General features: G+C 43.9%; 1 protein-coding gene across 1 annotated transcript in view; it reads right to left on the bottom strand.

Moving 5' to 3' along the window:
- AUTS2 (autism susceptibility candidate 2) overlaps positions 1-20639 on the bottom strand; it is an 802063-nt gene that overhangs the window by 780991 nt on the left and 433 nt on the right.

The following is a 20639-nucleotide window of genomic DNA, read 5'->3' as shown; positions in this document are numbered from 1 at the left end:
TGGGGCAGGGGAAGATTTTCCTCATTTGCTCTCTGGCCTGCAGAGGAAGGCCAGAGGAATCAGCAACGGTTTTTCTTCTTTGTGCACCACGAAAATTAAAATCCCCGGTGCATTTGAAACACGTGTATGCCTATGTCTCTGCATAGTAACAAAGGATAAACTTTATCCTGTACAAAAGATGATCACAAAAGCAAAATTCAGTTCAAGCTCTCTGTTTTCACAGGGATACTGAGAATAAAAGGTGCAAACAATCCAGAAGGAAACGAGGCTGACCTGTCCCTCGCTCTCTCTTCAAACACTAACTTCATCCGTGGCTCTCGGCACAACAGACTGTTTTATCAGCAGCAGGTCTGCCTTATCCAGGGTACCACCTAGATATTATGTCTAATTTCAGAGACAGAGAAAATACAGGCTCTTGAAAACACTGCTCCCCCTCCAGATCCATGGGCTGAGCAAGGCAGTGAGCTTGAGCCCTGGGGAGCCACCGGACAGTTTCCATCGACTCAAGGCACACAGTGCAATCGCACAAAAGCCGAAAATGAGACTTTATGTACACGTGCATACGCACACAGACACACAGGGAAAATTGCTATCAATTATGCTAGTTAATTATACATTATAATAGAATTAGAGTAAACCCTCCTCATTATCTCCTGGTTCAGACCCTGCTCCGCAGCAAGCTGACCACATGCTGTACTAATGCCAATAGCCCTTTCGCATTAACCTTTATCTGCGCCTTGCAGCTTCCCTGTTTGCTATGTGTATCGGGCTTGTTTTGACCTTGTTCCTGGCCAACCTTTCATTGAAATCTAACATTTGTAGCAGTCCTGGAGACTGGCTCATCTCCCGCAGCCTTGCAACCAGGATACGTTTTTCTACAGGCTCTAAAACACAGGATGCCTTGTTTTTGCCTTGTTACTGGCATCCTCGCCTGTCGTCCGAAGTCCTCCGCCCTCCGCCTTTCTCAGAGAGGCTATGACAGTACCAAGACAGTTTACAACTGCTGCTGTATGTTCACTTATTAAGAGGAAATCCTGAGGGATGTTTCACTATTATTAGTAGTATTACTATTTTACGCAGAGGCTGTCAAAAGGGGATAATCGCATACGTGCCTACGAGCAGCAGCCCCAAGTACCCTCTGGCTGTGCCTCTTGCTCGCATGGCCGCAGCAGCCAGGACAGCAAGCCCCCCAAACCAGCCTGCATCCCCAAAACTGTGATTGCGGCAGATTAAAGGGGCCTTTTACGGCTGTGATTCACTGCTGGAGGAAGCAGTTTACTGCTGGATATTCAGAGTGACGGTGTTTAGCACAGATGCCTGTGTGGGAACCTGGGCTCCCGTGAGCAACACGTCCTTAAGCATCTCTGACAAGCCCTGACTCCACAGACTTGCACTGAGGGGACAGAATCATCTTCGTGCACAGGAGGAAGCCGTGACCTGCATAATATTTGCTCTGCAAAGTAAACATGCTCTATATTTTTTTTTAAAGAGAGAAAAATAGAGAAAGGAACCCAGAATAAAGTCCTACTTTGAAGGATTACTGAGAAATACCCATCAGGAGGAGTCCCTCCAAAGAGGGCAAAGTCCCAACTGCCACACAACTGATCTGACACAGCAGTACAGCAAAGACAATAATTTAAATTCCCAGGAGCGCAGGGAGTACAGTTTAACAGAGTTTCCTCCTTTTCCAGTACAGTAATAACGTAAAGCTGCAAACAGCATCCTGGTTTCAATCTCTGTTGTGCATTCCCTATAACCTCCCCCATCAACTTTCATGGGGGTTTAGGTGTCAGAGATGAAAACTGAAAATCACATTTGTGAGGTAAGGTCCAGAAGCAGATTTTTGGCTGGTCTGGTTGTGTTAGAAAAAAAAGGGAACAAAAAAGATGAGGAGAAAAAAGACAGACTGACTGAAGGTTTAGCTCAAAAATGGTTCAAGCTTCCAACTTGGCAAAGGGAGGTATTAATAAAAAAATAACAATCCCCTCAGAAAGTTCATAAAAACAACGATTAAACTAAACTCACAAATAAGGGAATGGAAAAATTTGCTTCACGAGAACTTCCTCTACCGCACAAGCATACTGTATTTGAGACAAAACCAACATGGTTACTGAGAGGTCGCAACGTCGGTAGCTGAGGATGAGACACACCAAATGCTTCAGAAACAGATGAATTTGTGATATTAAGCAGATCCAGTAATGGTCACACACACACACCACCAGGCAGAGCGCACCGACTGCCTCCCCGGGTTCACTCTGCCCACCCCACAGATACAAAACCCACTGCCGGGGGCTTGTGACACACCAGGACTGTGATGAACCCCAGCGTCTCTCCACCTGCACCCAAACACCCACCAAAGGCACGGGGTAGATGCAGACCCGTCCTGGCACCCCTGCACACACAGACCAGCATGTGCCACCCCCAGGGAATGCCATGATGACAGGGAAAGAGCATTTGGTTTCTTGTTGGGTTTTTTTTTTTGTTTGTTTGTTTGTTTGGGGTTTTTTTTAACCTTATCCTTACTTCTCCTGAGATAGAACGCTTAAACAACTCAGCGTTGAAGGATCATCAACAAAAGTCACAAATAGCTATATTTTTTAAAATTGCTTTAACATTTTAAACTGTCAAATGTCATCCAAAATAACTGCAGTCAGCTTGAAAAGACAGTATTTTTCACTTTGCAGATGTCCAGTGGAAGACCTGTGCAGGGTTTATGTCTCACTTTCAAATGGCATCATTTCTGCCTTGCAATGGAGACTTCTTTCTTCAGGGAGGCTTAGTGAATGGAGAGGAAGAGATGCTCTAAGCCCAAGGAAAATTAAAACCATGCCACTCCATTCTTAGGAGCCAGGGAGCCCTAGGAAGAGCCTCTGGGTGATGGGACACAAAAGCCACTGACCACTTCCAGCAGGAGCAGAAGGCATGAACCCAGCCCCACGTCGCCAGCCGAGAGCGGTGAACCTGCCGGCTGCATCTAACAGAGCCTCTCCTCTGCTGCTTCGGCTGCGCTCTTCTCCAGCCCCTTCCTAGAAGTGAGATAATCTGGCCTTTAAATAGGGTTCACAGCACTTGACCCCAAATCCGCAGAGCAAGGGAAAACGGAGCGAGTAGGCCAGCATGTCAGGTGTTAGGATGAGATACTCTTTAAATACTTTCCAGGTTTTGAAAAGGCTTTTTATGCATTAGATCCACCCTTTTTTTAATACTATGAGGACAAAACTGCACTTACGGGGGAAAGGAGCATAAAAAAGGTAATAAACATTTAATGATCCAATAATTGGTTATATCAGAGTAATCACTGTTCAGTAATTAACTCCCATTCCTGCTTGCTCATTTGATATTTTCTGTACCCTTTGATAGGTTCCTGTGACTATCAGCATTCCTTAGAAACTCTTACACTGAAACCTTTTGATGAAGCTAAAAAGCAACGATACCATTAATCACTACAGACGTCCCAGTGGCTTTCAGACTCTGTCTGAGATGGGGCCTTTCCTCTCTGCACATTGCTCCTCAGCTGTCTTTAATACAGCCACTTGGCCCTAGGATTAGAGATTTTCTCCCTTGCTTCTTTCATGTTACAGGAAAAATGAATTAGCTATACATTTTCTGTGCCAAAGGGTTAGTGGGGAAGCACACCAACATAAAATTACATTTTCAAAGATAACAAAAAAATAATTACATTGCAGTATCACGGAAGAATACAAGGAACAGCTGGCATGTTGTTGCAATGTAAAACTAGAATTAAACTCAGGTTAGTGTCACTTCCAACTAACTGCCCACAGTAAGGAAGAGAAGACAGACACTGGGCTTCTGCTATAGCCTTCCATAACCAGTCCCTTCTTACCCACAGCAACACAAAGCAGTGCAAAAGCAGAGCATGCTGGCACGACTTCATTTCAACCATGGCAATCATACCATAGCTTAGGAAAGAGGGCAAGGATTCTCCTTGCAAGAGTGCCCAGATGATCAGCTTTATCCAAATGGGTACTCCTCCAACCCTGATCCTAAATCTAGCCAACAACAGTGATAAGTATTTTAAGACAAACTCATATAACGGAGGGAGGCTTCATTTATGGTCTTTAAACATTAAAAAATACATTACACAATCTACTTCTCTAGAGTAACAGCTCTGTGATTTAACAGCTCTAAATTTGTTTAAAAAAAAAAAATGAAACGCTGACTTCTGTGTTTTCCAAAGTAGAGATATTATTGCCTGGGGTGGGGGGGGGGAGCTAAATTCAAGTTAGTTCTTTGGAGTGGATTTTGGTCTCAGTCACAACAGCATAGAGGCAAAGTAATGCCATGGCATTTCCTTATATTCTACTTTTATTGCAGCCAGACATTTATCCAACCAAAAGTTTTTTCTCAAGACAAATCTGCTGAACTTAAAACTAGTAAAGCTATTTTTTCCCCTGGAGAAATCCTTTACCATACATTTATTTCCAGTTGCCACCATTTTATACCAAATCAGATCTGGTGCTTGCATTGGAGCTGCTTTTCGCTGCCAGCATCTTTGAGGAAGTGGTGCTTGTCTTCCAAAACATATATGTACCCCCATCAGCACAGATCACAGAGCAGTAACTTTTGCCTTGAAGATTTTCAAAGATCAGGGGTCACAGACACAGAAGAACACAAGAAAAAAGACATTCTTCAGAAGTCAAATATTCTGCCTCAATTGTCAATATTATGCAAGATGCTGGTATTGCAACGTTGTATTTTTAACTGCTGCTATATAAATTAATGAAATGAAAGTCAGTTAACACAAGGAATACTGATATTGAACATGAAATATCAAGTTAATCAAAAACATGTTTATGAAGCAGTCAATTATGCCCTGCACTGGCTAGCGGGATTTCCTAAAGCACGTTGAGTTGGAGCTAAGGCATTCGCAGATCTGAACTGGAGGGAATGTAAGTTGTTTGTATGTTACTCATGCACTTGAAGGCATTAGCAGTGATGGGAAGGGAGGGAGACAGGGAAACAGATTGAAAGGGGCAGGAAAATTAGAGAGAGCTCCTTGCCATTAATGGAAAAATAACTGCAAAGTGCTGTAACAGATTTCTCCTCTTCTGTATGCATAGGAATATTTATTTAATCAATGTTCTGTAACAAAACAGGCCTCTGGTGAGCTATTGTGGAGAGTGAACTCCATTCAGAGAGTGGTGATTTGAATCCTGCCACCTGTTTAGCTGGAGAAAGCAACAATATGTGGCTGGATGGGAAGGGGGAAGGTGTCTGCACCCGGGGCGGGGGGGGAGGAGGAAGCACCCCCTGGTAGCTTCCCAAAGTAGTTACCCGAAGTAGTGCTACTTGCCAGGGAAATCTTGATGACTTGTCATTAACAGGACTTACTGCAAGCAAAGCTGCAAAGTTCATTTCCCTTCGGAAGAAACAAAATCCAATCCCATACAGTAGAGGTTTCAGCTTGTCAGTTTGCACTGACACTGTATGTTACACCCAGACCTGAACCTGCGCTCGAACCCAAACTCATCCGACATCCTCACCGCACCAACGCACGCTCACGTTCAGGCACCAGGCAAGGGACGCACTAAATACGAAAGCTCTCGACAAACGCGGGCTCACGCCAGCCCGCAGCGTGGCCGGGCTGCCCGTCCTCCATTTCCACCCCACCGTTACCTGTGGTCACCCAGCCAAGCTGCCTGCTGGGGCTTTTCCAGCGTGCCCAGATGTGCTCCAGCAAGTTGCCATGTCCCGCATCCCGCGGGCAGATGCTGAGCTGGACCACACCTTGGCCCTGCTGCTCCAGGAGCTGTCTCACCACCAGACTTGACTGACTGAATGCCCCAAAACAAAAAAAAAACATGCCACTGTCCCAAGCTTTCCCTTAATTTTTAAAAAGCAACAGTTACAAAGCCTCGCATTAAGGATATATTTGTGTATATACCTAATAACATCCCACTCCTGACTGCACGTAAGCATAAACTCATTTTAAGTGCACTGTGCTATGATTTTTAACAACATATTAAAGCACTGTCTTAAAGAGGGACTGATTTAAACATCTGCATAAATACTGTCCTTAAATAAAGCCCTGACAAGGGCCTACTGCAAAACCTGGAGATATTAATGGGAGCTTCTCACTGGACTGAATTTCTGACTTTCTCATTCCTGCACTGTTTGCTGCAAAAACATGCCATATACATGAACTTTGCATTCATCTTACACAAACCTTATCACAAAGCAGCTTTGCTCTTAAATTCGTTACACAAGGATTAAAAAAACCTGCATTTATTTATTATTTATATAGGCCAGTTAGTAACAGAGCTATACCAGTTTTATGACATATTACACCTGCAGACCCTGGCATTAATGACAGACCTAATTTGTTTATCACTGTCACAGCTGCCAGGGTTAGTAATACATCCTTTAACATTTCTCATAGGTAGAATGAGAATTTCTTCCCTATTCTGCAATAGCTTTAAGGAAAGATATTACCATAAGCTAACCTTGATATCCACCACAGCTGGGACAGATAATGTTGTAAGTGATTTAAAACTGAAGCAAGCCACAACTAAGCAACACTAACTTTTAAATCATTAATAATCAAAACAGTATAAAGAAAGATAAAGCACTAATCAGAATTTCACTGAGTTGCCCTTCACATCAGATTTCCTTAAAGTGATTGCTGTCAACAATTTTAAGGCAAAATTACACCTTTATTTTAAAAGGTGGTTGACAATAACACAAGTGCCTTCAGTTGTTTAAATGTGTTCTAGCCAAGTCCCTGCTAAATGTGTATAAGCATTGGTGTTTTGATGTCCTACAGTTAAATTAAGTAGATATTTTATGTTAACCACTTACTATTTGAGCATCATGCAGATGCTAATTAAGTAGCCAGGCAATCCCTAAAGAGGAAAAGTATTATTAAACCCATTTTGCAGACAGCAAAACTCAGCTACGGCGAAACTAACGCTCTAGCTCAAGACGACACCTCAGCACATATTTGACTTCACACTAAACAGTAGCTCACACACCAGCATTGTCCCCATAGGCCTGCTTTTCTCAGTCGAGAAACACAAATCTACAAGCCCGGACACAGCACCTCCCATGAGCATACACATGGATCCAAGCCCAAATCCATCCTTCTTCAGCACAACCACAAAGCAGGTGCTCACACAGCCATGCTGGACTGGGAGGGGAGTGACTGCTTCAAGGTTACGAAAGACGACCGCGCTTACACGGAAACAAACTCACATCGCCCAAGGACCAGCTCGGCATCTTAATTAAAGAGCATGTTTGAAGGACAAGAGATATCAGAAGAGCTGTTTTGGGAGGGACCTGCGCAAACCCAAACACAACAGCAAGGGCGTGTGGCAGAAGGTGAAGGTGGCCATGGGCCATGCAAGACAGGCCAGCCTGCTTCAATGTCCCAGCTGGGCAGAGCACTAAACAGAGCACACCGCAAGAAGTAAGAAAAACCAGTAACAAAACTGAAAAAGAAGGATCTGCTTTATGTGTATTATCCCCCTCACTCTCTGGCTTTCCACTTTCGATGGTGTACAGAGCACGAGCATCGCTCCAGCCTGGAGGGAGGCTGCGTCCCACATCCTAGGACATGTGCCTCCCACGATGCAAATGCCGCACCGGCCTTGGCTGAGAGAGGCACTGCAGACCTCAGACCTGCCCCAGAAAATCCACACTTGAAACTGTGACAGTAGGAAAAAAAAAGGTAAAAGCCAAACTCTGAAATCTGTGGAGCTGTACAGTGTAAACACATCCTTTGTATGTGAACATAAAACAAATACCCAAAATATTCAGAGTGGCAGCCCGGCACAGAGGACTAAAAAAGAAAACCTTATAATTTCAAAGCCAATTTTGTGGGTTCTACATTCTGTGTATTTTTCCATGTTGTAACTGGCACTTCCCTCCCAGACTTCTTGAAAGTCTTGGCAGTGTGGCTGGCAAGCCCTGAACCAAGCCCTGCAAGCGAAGCGGGGTGAGGTGGGACCATGGCCCCAGGACAGAGGAGCAGCTCACACTGCGTACGGCGGCATGAGAGATGCCTCCTTCCCCATGTATTCGAAAGGATATTATGTCAGATATTTTCAATAAATAAACAAACCCTTTCCTAACCTACAACATAAACGAACACAGTGAAGTGCAGCCTATCCACATGAAAATGTGGTGACCCATACTCTAACGCTGTAATCTAATCCTTGAACTAAAGACAGTTTAATGCCTTTACAAATCCATATGTTTTCTAATACCACCATTGCTGTCAGCAGACTACAGGAGAGCCTCTTTGAAGATGGAAGTAAAATGACAAAGCACATCATTGTGAAGGCAATTATATGCTGCAGTAACCATTTTACAATGGCCCATATGGGCTGTATTTCAACAATGCAATTTCCAAATCTACCTTAGCAAACATATATCTCTGTCCCAATCCCAGGTAGATTTTGCAAAACAAAATAAGACTGCAGCCAGAACAAATCCAAAATATGGACAACAGATGTAAAAATATGCCAACAAGGATACCAGAGCAATTTTTTGTCAGAGTACCAAACAAAGAGAGCAGCCACAGCAGACCTTATGAGGCTATTCACAGCAAAGCTACCCATTCAAGGGACTTAGAGACCTGGTTTTATCAGAAATCTGATTATACACTTGCATGCTTTCCTATGCAGCTGCCCAATCCACTGTTGCAGTCATCGTCCCATCCACCTCCCCAGAGACTGCAGGGCAGGGTAACTGCAATCCCAATTTAGAAGCTAAAATCAGACATGAACCAAGGCCGTGCAGGCTTACTCCAAATCACCTCTGACATGCAGGACTAGGGCCTAACTGAAGGGAAAAAAAAAAAAAAAAAAAAAACAGAAAAATGAGGCCCTTACACTTCTTACAGCTGCAGTTTCAAATGTCTGCTCTGTTTACCTCGCTGTGGTAACTGAGGCCACGCCATCACCCCAGCATCACTTCCAGCAGCCTCGGGGCTGCTCTCTGCCTACTCCCTTTGGAGGCACAGAGCAGCGAAACCACAGCTCCAGCCCAAAAATCTCTCCCTCCTGTTCATGGAGAAGCAGGAGCCAGAGCTGACAAGCAGCTTTCACAGGGCAAAATTACACAAAGGCTGTACTCTAGTGAAAAGTGGATTTAATTCTGTTTCTTTTCAGTAATCCCCCACAGTGGTCCATTGCTTTTGGAGGCTCTGGGCTGGATACCTGTTTTGGGATATCTCTGCCAGTGGCACGATTTTCTAGGGGCACTGGGGTGAGCCACGGAGGACAAACAACCAGACGGACAGGAGGGGCTCAAAATCCTGAAGGGCCACACACTCAACCTACAGGTGGGATCCAGGCTGCAGGACAGTTGGACAGTCCTACATACATTAGGACCAGCAATAAAGACAGGAACGGACATGAACACCCTTCTCCCTCAAGTGAAATAGTAACAAAAAAATGCCTTAAGCTGCCCATAACAAAGACAGAAATGGTAAAGCTGAAAATTTATAAGTTCATGGCCAATTCATTAACAACAAACTGGCTGCATCATATATCTTGCATTGCAATGCCAAGAGCAGCATGCAGAGGATATCCCGCCAGTCACACATGCACAGTGCGGAGCAAAAAAGCACTGACACAGGGGGAACGTCTAACTGGGTATTCAGTAGCCAGGTCTTGCGAAGTGCATGATCCAATTCTTAGCGTTGTCAGCTCCTCAAATGATCCAGTGAAGCCAGGCAAGAGCATTTCAAAGACTTTAATCCATGTGAAATATTACTTCCTGGAACCGGAAATTCAATCCCTAGCAATGAAAACAAAAAGCACACTCATAAGTGTACCTTTCAACTTGGCCAATATAGCCATATTTAGGCACTCGCTTGCTCTCAAAAAAAAATCCTTTACTCATTAATATAGAGGAAACTTGAAATGATTGCTGTAATTGCAGTTAAAAAATTAATCATGTTTTGAGATAAATGCAGATAAAAGCATGTTTTACTAATTATCTTTTGAAGCTTCCGCTCATGAAAGATTAAAGGTGGAAGAAAAGTTGTTGAAGTATTGAAGACAAAAATCCTACCATTTGAAATCACTTTGAAGCCACGTACCGCGTTACGATTGATCCTTAATGTCCAGATGTACTAAAAAAGGAGTCTTTTTAATTCAAAAAAAGTATGACAGAACATGCCCGTTGGAGCTTTTACGCAGACAGCTCCCTGAAAACAGGAGTGTTTTGCAGGCACCTCTGCGGAACGGCAGCCCAGCGCCCAGCACCCGCAGGCAGGAGTGGGCCCGCGACCGCAACGCCTCGAAGGCAGATGGCCGGGTTCCTTCTGGTTCGTCCCTGACTGGGACGCAGAACTTCACGCCCGAATTCAAAACCAAATTCAAGAATCTGGGGCTTCAGTGAGCTCTCCAGACCTGCAGTCATATCAATCTACTTGTAAATTAACGTTACTAACCGCAGTGTCTACAACCATCTGAGGAGGTTACTGGAAGCAGCCGAGGGTTGTGGGTCTCTAGGACAGCTGCTCCCAGGAGAAACACCACCAAATCCACAAAAGCTAAGATTTTTTTCCATGCTCAGGGAGGAGCTGGAGGTACCGGCATCGGCCGTTTAACAGAAAACCCTCATCACCAGCCACGGGGGTTATACACAAGCCACATGAGGACCTATTTCCATCCCTGGGGCTTTTAAAAGAATGCAGGTTATCTGGGGTGCAAGTTACTCAAAAGCAAGGCTGGTACTTCCATTCACAGGCCTGGAACTAACAAGGCAAATAATTCCCTTCCTGCTCCATACCAATAGCCTATTTCACATCAGTCATTTGCAGGCTACTTCTAAGAACCCCAAGAGCATTAATTCAGAGAGCCAACTTACTGACTGCAGGCTTAAATTCACGATACAGGTGTTCATAACTCCACCAGAAAAATTTTAGGCTTCTGCAAATTGAAACAAGTTGAAAAATACTATTCTATAAAATGGCTAAGATACTTTATAGCCATTTCACAGACTCGGTAATGATTTACATCAGATTTGAATTGTGCCAGTATATCTGAAACATACAAATTTTAGGAGAAGTTTCCTTACTGGCAACCCCAATCGCCTGCAGCATGACGGAACCAAAATCTGTTGTTACAGTGCGGTTTTCGAAAGCCTTTAACTGAGCTCAAATGCTACAGAAAGTCAATGTCAAGGACTCTTTAGTCCTCTAGAGTTTCAAGAGTTAGGACAGATCTGAAATGATCCAGTTGACACTTCTTTTCTAAGGGAAGGGTCCCACTATAAAGAATATTATTCTCCAGCAGTCACCTGCTCCGTATTTCTTCTTGCTCCTTCCCCACCCCTCTGTATCATTTAGCCCGTTCACATCACGAAGCATCAGTGACACCAAATTAATAAATTCTACTGTTGCTACAAACCTGAACAGGGCTAGGTAAAAGATTAAATAGTTGGGTTTTTCACAACCGCACATCCAAGGAAATTTGCCAATGTCTTTTTATTTGCATATCTGGCATGCTGCCCCAGACAACTAATACATAAGTGACAGCATACAGGTGTATTAGTTTAGAGTTTGCCTTTAATCTAGAGGTGTCAATTTGCTTCTGTTTTAATTACATCCATCTTGATACGTTATTACAACCTCATGAAACTTCTTCATTATGTGAATGGCTATAAATACATACACATGACAAACAGTTGTTATAAATTTTCTGGTTCAGCAGTGGAGGCACAATATCTTAGCCCACACATCATGTACATTTAAAGTTTCAGTGCTCCCTCTCCTCTCTCTCCCCGCCTTCCATTTCCCTTCCTTCTCTTTTCTTTTATCCAATACCATGATATTTTTTCCACTATATTTAATGGATCCTCCAAAATTCCTTCACTAGTAGCAGCATTCTGATACAAATACTATCAGCTTACAAAGCTGTTTCGGCACATGTGTGTCTTTCTGGGCTGCGCCTCTGTGAGAATGTCTGTTTGTCATTAGGCAAAAATAAGGAGATTGCATTGAGGTCTTATAAACATGCAAAGATCCACTTTTGTAGCTACATAATTCACTGAGTTTTTCAACACACATTCTGAGGTTGAAAACTTGGCAAATCCATCCACCAGATGTATCTTTCTGATCCCAGAACTCATTAAAATTTACTTTTTTCTTTTTTTTTTTTTAAAGTCCAGCAGACTCAGCTGTTGAGCCACATTAATTGCATTTTTATTATTTTTTTCCATAGTTAAAATGACTAATGCTAGAAGAGTCACTGCCTACAAGCACAATAGCCAGCCAGTAAAAAATACTAGGACTTTTAATCGTTCAGTAATATCCAAATCACATAAAATAAAGAGAGGCAATTTGGTCCCCTCAAAACAGACGGTTTTGATTTTCAGTATTTATTTTGAATTTTCTTTAAGGGAAGAAAAGAGAGGAGAAAAGACACAATTTCACAGCAAAAGATTCCATTCAAAGGTCAAAGTGCCCTTGACGTGCATTAAAGCCCGCAACACTAACAGAGTTACAACATAAATTGTCCCCAACAGCAGCACTTCTTCACTTGCCTTCTCACCACACAGACTCCTTGGAGGTCAAAACCACTTTCGCTGCCTCAGCCCTCCGTCAGTGCCCGCTCCGATGGATGTCGCATCGTGCCCGGCCGTTCAACACATCTGGTCAGCTCCGGAGCAAGCTGGAGAGCTTGTGTTACCCAGCTCTCGCAACAGCGGCACCTCCCAGCTCCTTCCCCTGGGCCTCCTGGAAGCTGGGGACCAGATGCCAGTTTCTGGAGGACCCTTGAAGGACGCTCATGGCACCCTCCAGAGACATACTGTGCTAAGCACATGGACGTGCAGAAGCCAAGATGAAGGTGACAAAAGTGGTCAGGAGCCAGGTAAACAACAGAGCCTACAGCCCCCCAGGTGGACATCCCCATCTCATAGCAATGAGCCAGGTCCTTTGAACACCCCTCCTCCGTTCCCACCATCCCTTAAGAAGAGGTCTCAAAAACCTGAAGCAGATTCTCAGACGGAAAGGTCTCTGATCACTTAGGACTTCCAGAGCGAAAATAAACAAAAATCAATGTCTTGAGCAATTATCACCCTGTTTGTAACTCATCTAAGCCTCAGCAGTAGGAAATGGTGTACAAACAGCAAAACATGGGCTGTCAAAACGTGCCAGGAGGGAGAAGTTACACCACACACGTTTCATACCCAGGGCAACCGCCCTCCCGTGCCTGAGAGCCACCTGCGTGCGGTCCAGGAGAAGTCAGTGGCAAGCACTTCTGTCTCATTGTTTCCACTTCACGGGCAAGGAAATGAAAATGCCTTTACTATACCGGGAGGGCAAGTTAACAGCTGCTATAGGACACTCCAGAGCAACCTGCAAGCTGGGTCACCCCAAGTCCCGAGGGTGGGTCGCCTGGGACATGGTAACTTGTACCTGCGTGTAGGGAATAAAAGGTGATAATGGCTTGCAGATTTCACTGGCAGGTAAGGGGGTATCTGCACCAGATATTATCACTGTCACATACTCTCCTCTAAAAAACTGTCCCTCTCATAGTCAGCCTATTACGGAACAAGGCTTCTCACAAACTTTCATGAATTTAGTTCTGGATCTGACCACCGTTCGATTGCACCAGAGTGTAAAGCATGTTTTAAAGTCTGACACAACTCTGTTACAATTACTCTGCAACACAAGGAGTACCCCTCCAGAACTTCAGCCATCTAAAAGTTAATCCAACCTAGAACCTCCTGGTGCCTACCTCCACCTGCCTCTCCAACTAAGGTGTGCACTGTCATCCTGCAGCATCCACAAACCTGCCCCAGATGGTCTCATTCAAACGATGCTCAGCACAGGGCATGTCTCAAAGGCTGAAGATGTTTGCTTGTTTGCATGAGCTCATCCAACAAAGGACAAGCCTGGGCTCGTGGATGGGGAAGACAGGTTGGCAGTGGTTTTATTCCCAAACCAGTAAATCCCCTTTGCTACCAAATTAAAGTACGAAAAGAGGCAATTTATAGAAGCACTGATTCCAGAGGAGAAGCAACTTCCACTTTGGGAAGCTGGCAAACACATGTGAGACAGATTAAAGGGCAACCATTTCTGGAGAGAACACCAAACTGATCTCCCGCATGGCTGTGGAGTAACTATTCCCATTTGGACTTGGGATATTAATTGTATCAGTAATATGTGCATCAGCCAGCATTACACAATCTAAAGTTTGGACAGCCAGGAACTTGGGCGCATCAGATAACAATACACCTCTGCACATCTCCCACGTTTTTGTCTCAGGAGATTTTAAAACCAGTAGGACCACGATGCACACCAAATACCAAGCAAATCCACATGGAGCCTACGTCATGCAACACGATCAAATTAAACCTGATAGGCAAACACACACAAACGGAAAAATATGTGCAGCGCCAAGGAATAATCTGCTTCTTTTGCTGACTTTTATTCCACCACTCCTGCACAGAGCAGGACAGAACCAAAACTCCTTCCTATAGTATTTACCAGACTAAAGATTTACCCTTTTGGTTAAAACCTTCTCTCTCCATCGCATGAGTGTGTGAACTTCAGCAGCAGTAGTGTTGCCAAGATACAAGGAGAAAAATCTCAAGATATTAAGGTAACACACTATTTAAAGGCAAATAGCACAGCAGAGCTGAGCTGGAGATCTGACAAATTGCCACTGCACATTCTGCTGTTACAGCAAAACAAATCCCTACCTGCATTAGCCATTTCTCGTTACTTACAAAGTGGATTTTCATATCCATTTTACAACAAAGGAGTTTAGAGGACTATGATGTTCTGAAGTGGTCTTCACCATGGCTTGGCATCGAGTCAAAACAACAACAAACTGACTATACAAAAAATGCATACAGCTGGTAATTTGTGGCACATGCTGAGCCAAATCTCAACAAGAACACAGATACTGAACTGATAAATCATAAGGATGATGTACAAGAACACAGGGAAACATTGGAAGCAATTTCCCCTTGCAGAACCAAGGCGATGTTGCCTCAGCAAAGCACTGCACTTCAAGTAAAGGAAAACTGAGAGTTAAACATTTCCACATTTCAGCCCACAACTTCCTAACTCCATTACCTTTTTATTAATTGCATTTGAGACTTCACTAAACTTGAGCTTGGGCTATTTTTAAAACCTATCTGACTCAACTTATTGTTGCTCAGAACAAAGATTAAACTTCTAATTTAGCTGCAGATAATTACAAGGCTGCAGGTCAGACCCCCGGTGTAATGTGGTAGGGTCTTCCAGTCAAACTGATAGAAACAGTCCTTAAAAAAAAAAAATAGTAGCAGAGACAGGGGGGAAACAGGGGGCCATCTCATTGAGTGAAGAATTGTTCTGCCCTTCTCCCAGCTCAAGAGTTACCAGGTTTAACAACTTTTTAAGTGGGGACAGATTTTGTTGAGTATTCCTCCTCAATACTGATGGCAGGGCTCTCACCATGGAGCATTTACATACACAGCAAAGGATCTTTCCTGGAACTTCCACTTTAGGTAACAACACACCCCTCTAGTTCTCAGTGTTCCCATCCAGTCCCTGATACTTCTCTATTGATCTCAGAGTTGTAACTCAATCTTTCAATTACTCAGCCCCTTGATATCTTTCTGCTGATTTTTTTTTCCTTTCCCTAGTGATCATTTTCCTTCCAAGTTCCTGATCCTTTACCCTTATTTTATACACCTGTTTCTTTACACTCCCTCATTCCAGCAGAGGCCCCAGATACCTAATGAGAAAGGGCTTACTTTCTCACCCAAATAGCAGAAAAAAAAAGATGCCAGATAAAGAAGGATAAGGGTGTCTTTTGTGCTATTGATATGTGGCATAATTCCTATTAATGTTAATCTTAAAAGAGCAGGGCCAGTGGAGACTACTTGAATCACATTTATCTAAAGAACTTGTCCTTATAGTTTAAACTCTTCCTTCTTCAACTCAAGGCCATTGTGCCTCTTACTACCACCTATGGGAATGGCAAAAATCCCCACCTTCATTACACTGTTACCTTCAGGAGTTTAAAAGACCATTTATGCAACAATCACAATCCTCGCTCATTATCTGCCCAAAGAGATGGTTTCAGCTCTCCAATAGCTACTGAAGTCAGTGGGAGTTGCAGGTGCTCTGCCTCCCAGAAACATATCAGGCTTTTAAAAGTAATTTTAAAGTATTTTAAAAGTATTCAGGTGCCCAAATGATAGTAACATCGGTTTCAAAAATTACCCAACAGGTTCCTTTTGTGCAATATGCATCCTATTGTTTTCACTCCCACTTTCAGTTTGGGTTACTGTTTTTTCAGGTCTGGTCGCTGAGGGTTTTCATCAGAGATTCAGTTGCTCTGTCAAGGTTATCTTGCAATTTGATCTCAGGTCAATTTACTGTTTCCTCTAAATACACAGTGAAAATAATAAGCACATCACTTCGTATGATATCGCAGTGTCACACAAAACCTAATGCCACTCACCATCCGCAGATACCTTCATTTAGTTATTCCCTTCTTTTCTCTGCTGGTCTAAATCTGCAGGCTTGCATGTGCAAACAGAGACTAGGACAAACACCTAAGCATCTAAGCAGTCAATAAACACAAAGAAGGGCTACCAAGATTTGCTGACAGCACTGAACAAACACCTGACGTTATGATGCTGCTGCAGCAAGGCATGAAGATCAAATTCCTTTTGAAATATGAAGGGATAGAGACAAGGCAGAACAAACTTGCTTGAAATCTCCGAGAATTCAAGTAAACAGGCTAATCAGGCCAGCTAAAAGGCTGGTGAGAAGAGAATGACTTGGGGAGGAAAACCACACTGCAAGGCAGTCATTCTGGTGTCCAGCTCAAAGCTTCTGCTGTCACACAGCCAAGCTACTTCTATTTTCAGTGGGCCATGCCTAGCAATGGGTATCACACAACAGTTATTAAAGCAAATTCCTGCATTCAAATGCATACACAGAGCTACACTGTCACTACACACCGACACACAACTGAGACCACAGTATCTTCAAAACCTTCCTGTTACTTCCACATTTTGTTTGTGTAACAGTAGTGTCTCTATTTTAAAGCCCACATCAGCTGTTAAGCTTTACTTCATCTAGTCTCGTATTATCTGTCCAACATGTAAAACTGCCGTAGCTAACATCTGCCTAAATCACACAAACGCGGTGGAACAATTGCTTAAAAATTATTTACACTAGGTGGATGGAATCATCTGACACAGAATTTGAAGCTCATTAAACAGCTCCTTGACAAATATTTGTCAGCATTTCTCATTTGTAATTAATTATATTGGGCTTTACCTGACGATAATTTAGCATGGTCTCAAAACAGACTGAACAGAAATTAGCTCAGCAAACACACGGTGAGAAATTGTGCCCATTTTATGAAACAAGAATCCCCATTTAAATGCAAGTCCCCCCTCCTTCCCGTCCCACACCACTTCTGTCTGTGCTTTATAAATATCTGTGTCCCATTTCAGGCTTGTCAGATGAACTGCCTGAGTTGAAGCTAAACAAACATCCTCAGAAAAAACTCATTACCTTACTCAGTGTTCAGAAAACCTGAAACTAACTGCTTACTCCATAGGGATGGTCAGAGCTGACTCAGGAAACATCAAGTACTTCTCAGGCTTTAAGCTATCTTAACATTCAGGTCAGATTTCATTTCTCATCACAGTAAACCAGCTTCACCACTGCACGTCAACAGCCATGTCACATCCATCTCCTGCCTGGAGTCCTATGCACCAGAGGGTAGGAGGGAGACAAACATCTTAGCGAAAACCCACCTCACCAGAGAGCTCTGCAGAAACCTCCTCACCAGCACTGCCAGAGCACACCATGGCAAAAGTCACTCCAACAGACTGATGTATCATGTCTTGAGAAATGCCTTTTCTCTGTCAAACTGGTGTCCAAAATGCCCACCTGGGTTTGGAGAACTTCATGCTATTACTGTTGGTAACAAACCACACCGGCGGTGCAGCACGGGCTACATCAAGCTGGGGAAAGCCGTCAGCTTGACAAGACACCGATCACACTAACACAGGTACCAGGCATCTCTGCCTTTCCCTTTTTACAGGCTGGAAGATTTTGGGAGGGCAGGGAAGTGATATGTGAGTAATTGCTCTGGAGTAAACTGCAAAGCTTGCTGCTGTTAGTCCCAGCAAGGCTACTCACGGGAGGATCTGGTGAATCAGATCAAATTGTAGGACCACATCTCAGCTGCTTAACTACAAAAGAAGTGCTGGTTTCTGAAGGTCAAAGCTCCAAGATGCTCCCCAGTGTAGGGGACAGGCCTACACTGCACTTCGCTACACCGAAGTCTAGCAAGGCCAGGTGACGATCAGTCTGGCCACATCTGCAATGACACTGGATTTGCTTGACTGTCACTCCAAGGAAAAAAAAAAAAAATCAACAATGAGAGCCCACTGTCTTCGTTCAACTCCCTCTTCCCCTCTATTCCCCATGCAAACATTAGAGAGATCAAGGTACAGGCTGCCATAAACCCAGAGACAGATAACTAGAAGCAGATGGCCTCTATTTCTACACCAAACAATTTACACTTGAGAAGCACAAGAAGGCTACTGACACCTGGACAGAAAAGCAGCTCTGAGAGTGGGAGCTGGTTAAAAAGATAGCTTTGCTTCAAGGGATGGGAACTTTTATCAACGTAACTATAACAGACGTGGATGACTCCTACTGAAGCTACAGTGGCCACGGGATGTGTACTCCTCTTGTGCAGCACCTGTGTCCCCTTGCCATCGATGGGCTTCACGCAACCTGGTATTTTGCACAGCTTGGGCTTTTTCAGTCACCCCAACAAAAAGCATTTAGTAAAGGCCAGGTAAAACAAAGCTATATGGAAATTCTTGTTTGCAACTTCATATACAGCATTCATAACAATATCCTGGGGTGACACCTCACATCCACCCAACTCGCACACCTACTGCTGCAAAGATGTCCTCATAAGCAGAGAGATCAGCCTCATCCCTCAGCAGTGGCTCTCCCCTCCTGCACGGGCCACCACCTGCCTGCTTCCCTTCTTCTGGACCGCGGGTACAGATCTTCTTAGCGGTATGTTCTGCATTTTGGTTCTCATGGTTTTCACATCAAGCAGACAAAACTCTCTGTCTCAGCACACTTTCAGCTGTGCTGAGCCTGAGAAAAGGCTGAAGTTCAAGCACAAAGCCTGGGCTGGGGCAATCTTGTCACTTGTGCATACCAGTGTCTTCTGGAACCTGGGGAGAAACCTCCATGTCCTCCAACGAGCCGGGGCAGACCCCAATTGTGAGATGTACAAACACCGGGGCACCTCTCCATAGCACCCAAGGCTTCTCATCTCAACTCAAGCACGTTAAACACCCAAACATCTCACCAAGGCTGAGACGTCTCACTCCACCAGCCACTCACAACCTCCTCACCAACACTAAAATCACAATAAAAACTTCAGGCAGCTATACGCAACGTACACAGTAATTCCTGCCACGCTGGGCTTGTGCCTTAGACACCTTCAACTCCCTCTGATCCTCAGAAACAACTTTCTCAACATGCATACAGAGCTGCCGGAAAAAGCACCTAACAATGATTTTGTGACATTATTTCTCAACGCAGCATGAAATCGTTAGGTCAAAATGTGCCACCTATCACATGAACATTAAAAGTATGTCAAGTCTCAGTGTGCGAGCTATTGTTTTATCTGAATGTGATATTAGCTGGCAGAACTGGGTAATGTTTCTGTGCTCCTTTTTAGTGGTACAGGATTATAACAGGATGCAAGTAGTAGCCATTCTTGGCTTTGCAAAGAGGAAAGAACACAGCAATTATTTTCAAGTGGAAAATAAACAAGAAGCGGGACAGAATAAAGACATTTTAGAAAATGCCCTACCAAGTTCTGACCATAAAACTTGCTCTTCACTTCCCCTCCAAAAAGGACTATGGCCAAATTCTCGAGTCCGTATTCCCATAAAACCCCTAACGACACAAACTGGGGCTTTGTTTGAGGAAGAACAGAATTTTGTCCGAAACAGAGGCATGCAAATCTCACTCTTGCTGACAAACGTGTATTCACACTCCTCCTGTCTCTGGTTTGAGCAGGGCACTTGTGGATGGGCTCACCAGGTGAGAAACGGTGGTAAAATTGAGTCTCATCATTACCTCAGCATTGGCTTGTTATTGCTTACACGAGTCTAACACCAACCATGTGGAGGTTTGTTAGAGTGAACAAATCCTCCCTTCAATTACACCAGAGTAAGTTCTCTTGGAGACGTTAGTCTGGACAGATGCAGGTGTAACCAAGGTCAAAATTTGGCTCCAAATAAAAAAAAAAAGGAAAGAAACAAAATCCCCAAAAACCCCTGAAAATGCCACTAAGTATTCCTAGCTAAATATTTAAACAGCTTAACAGCTACACAGATTTTTTTGTTAAACAATCAGCTTCATCTCCGCATTTATTTTGACAGTTCATAATCGTTCCAGTTGTGACTCCAGCGCACATAAACCCAAATAAATCTGCTTTTCGCCACGGCAAACTTCTCCGGAGCAGAAGTTATAAACAACAAAGCCCTTCAAACAAACGGGCCGGAGCTCCCTTTGCACGCCCGCATCCCCACCACGATGCTGGCCGGGCTGACAAGCGGTTCCACAGTCGCGGGTGGGTGGGTAGAAGGTACACGGGGGG

This window comes from Haliaeetus leucocephalus, unplaced genomic scaffold (assembly GCF_000737465.1).
Source record: "Haliaeetus leucocephalus isolate CR32 unplaced genomic scaffold, Haliaeetus_leucocephalus-4.0 Scaffold136, whole genome shotgun sequence".
Classification (NCBI taxonomy): Eukaryota; Metazoa; Chordata; class Aves; order Accipitriformes; family Accipitridae; genus Haliaeetus; species Haliaeetus leucocephalus.
The sequence above is the reverse complement of the archived record's forward strand: the minus strand, read 5'-3'. Positions and strand labels throughout refer to the sequence as shown.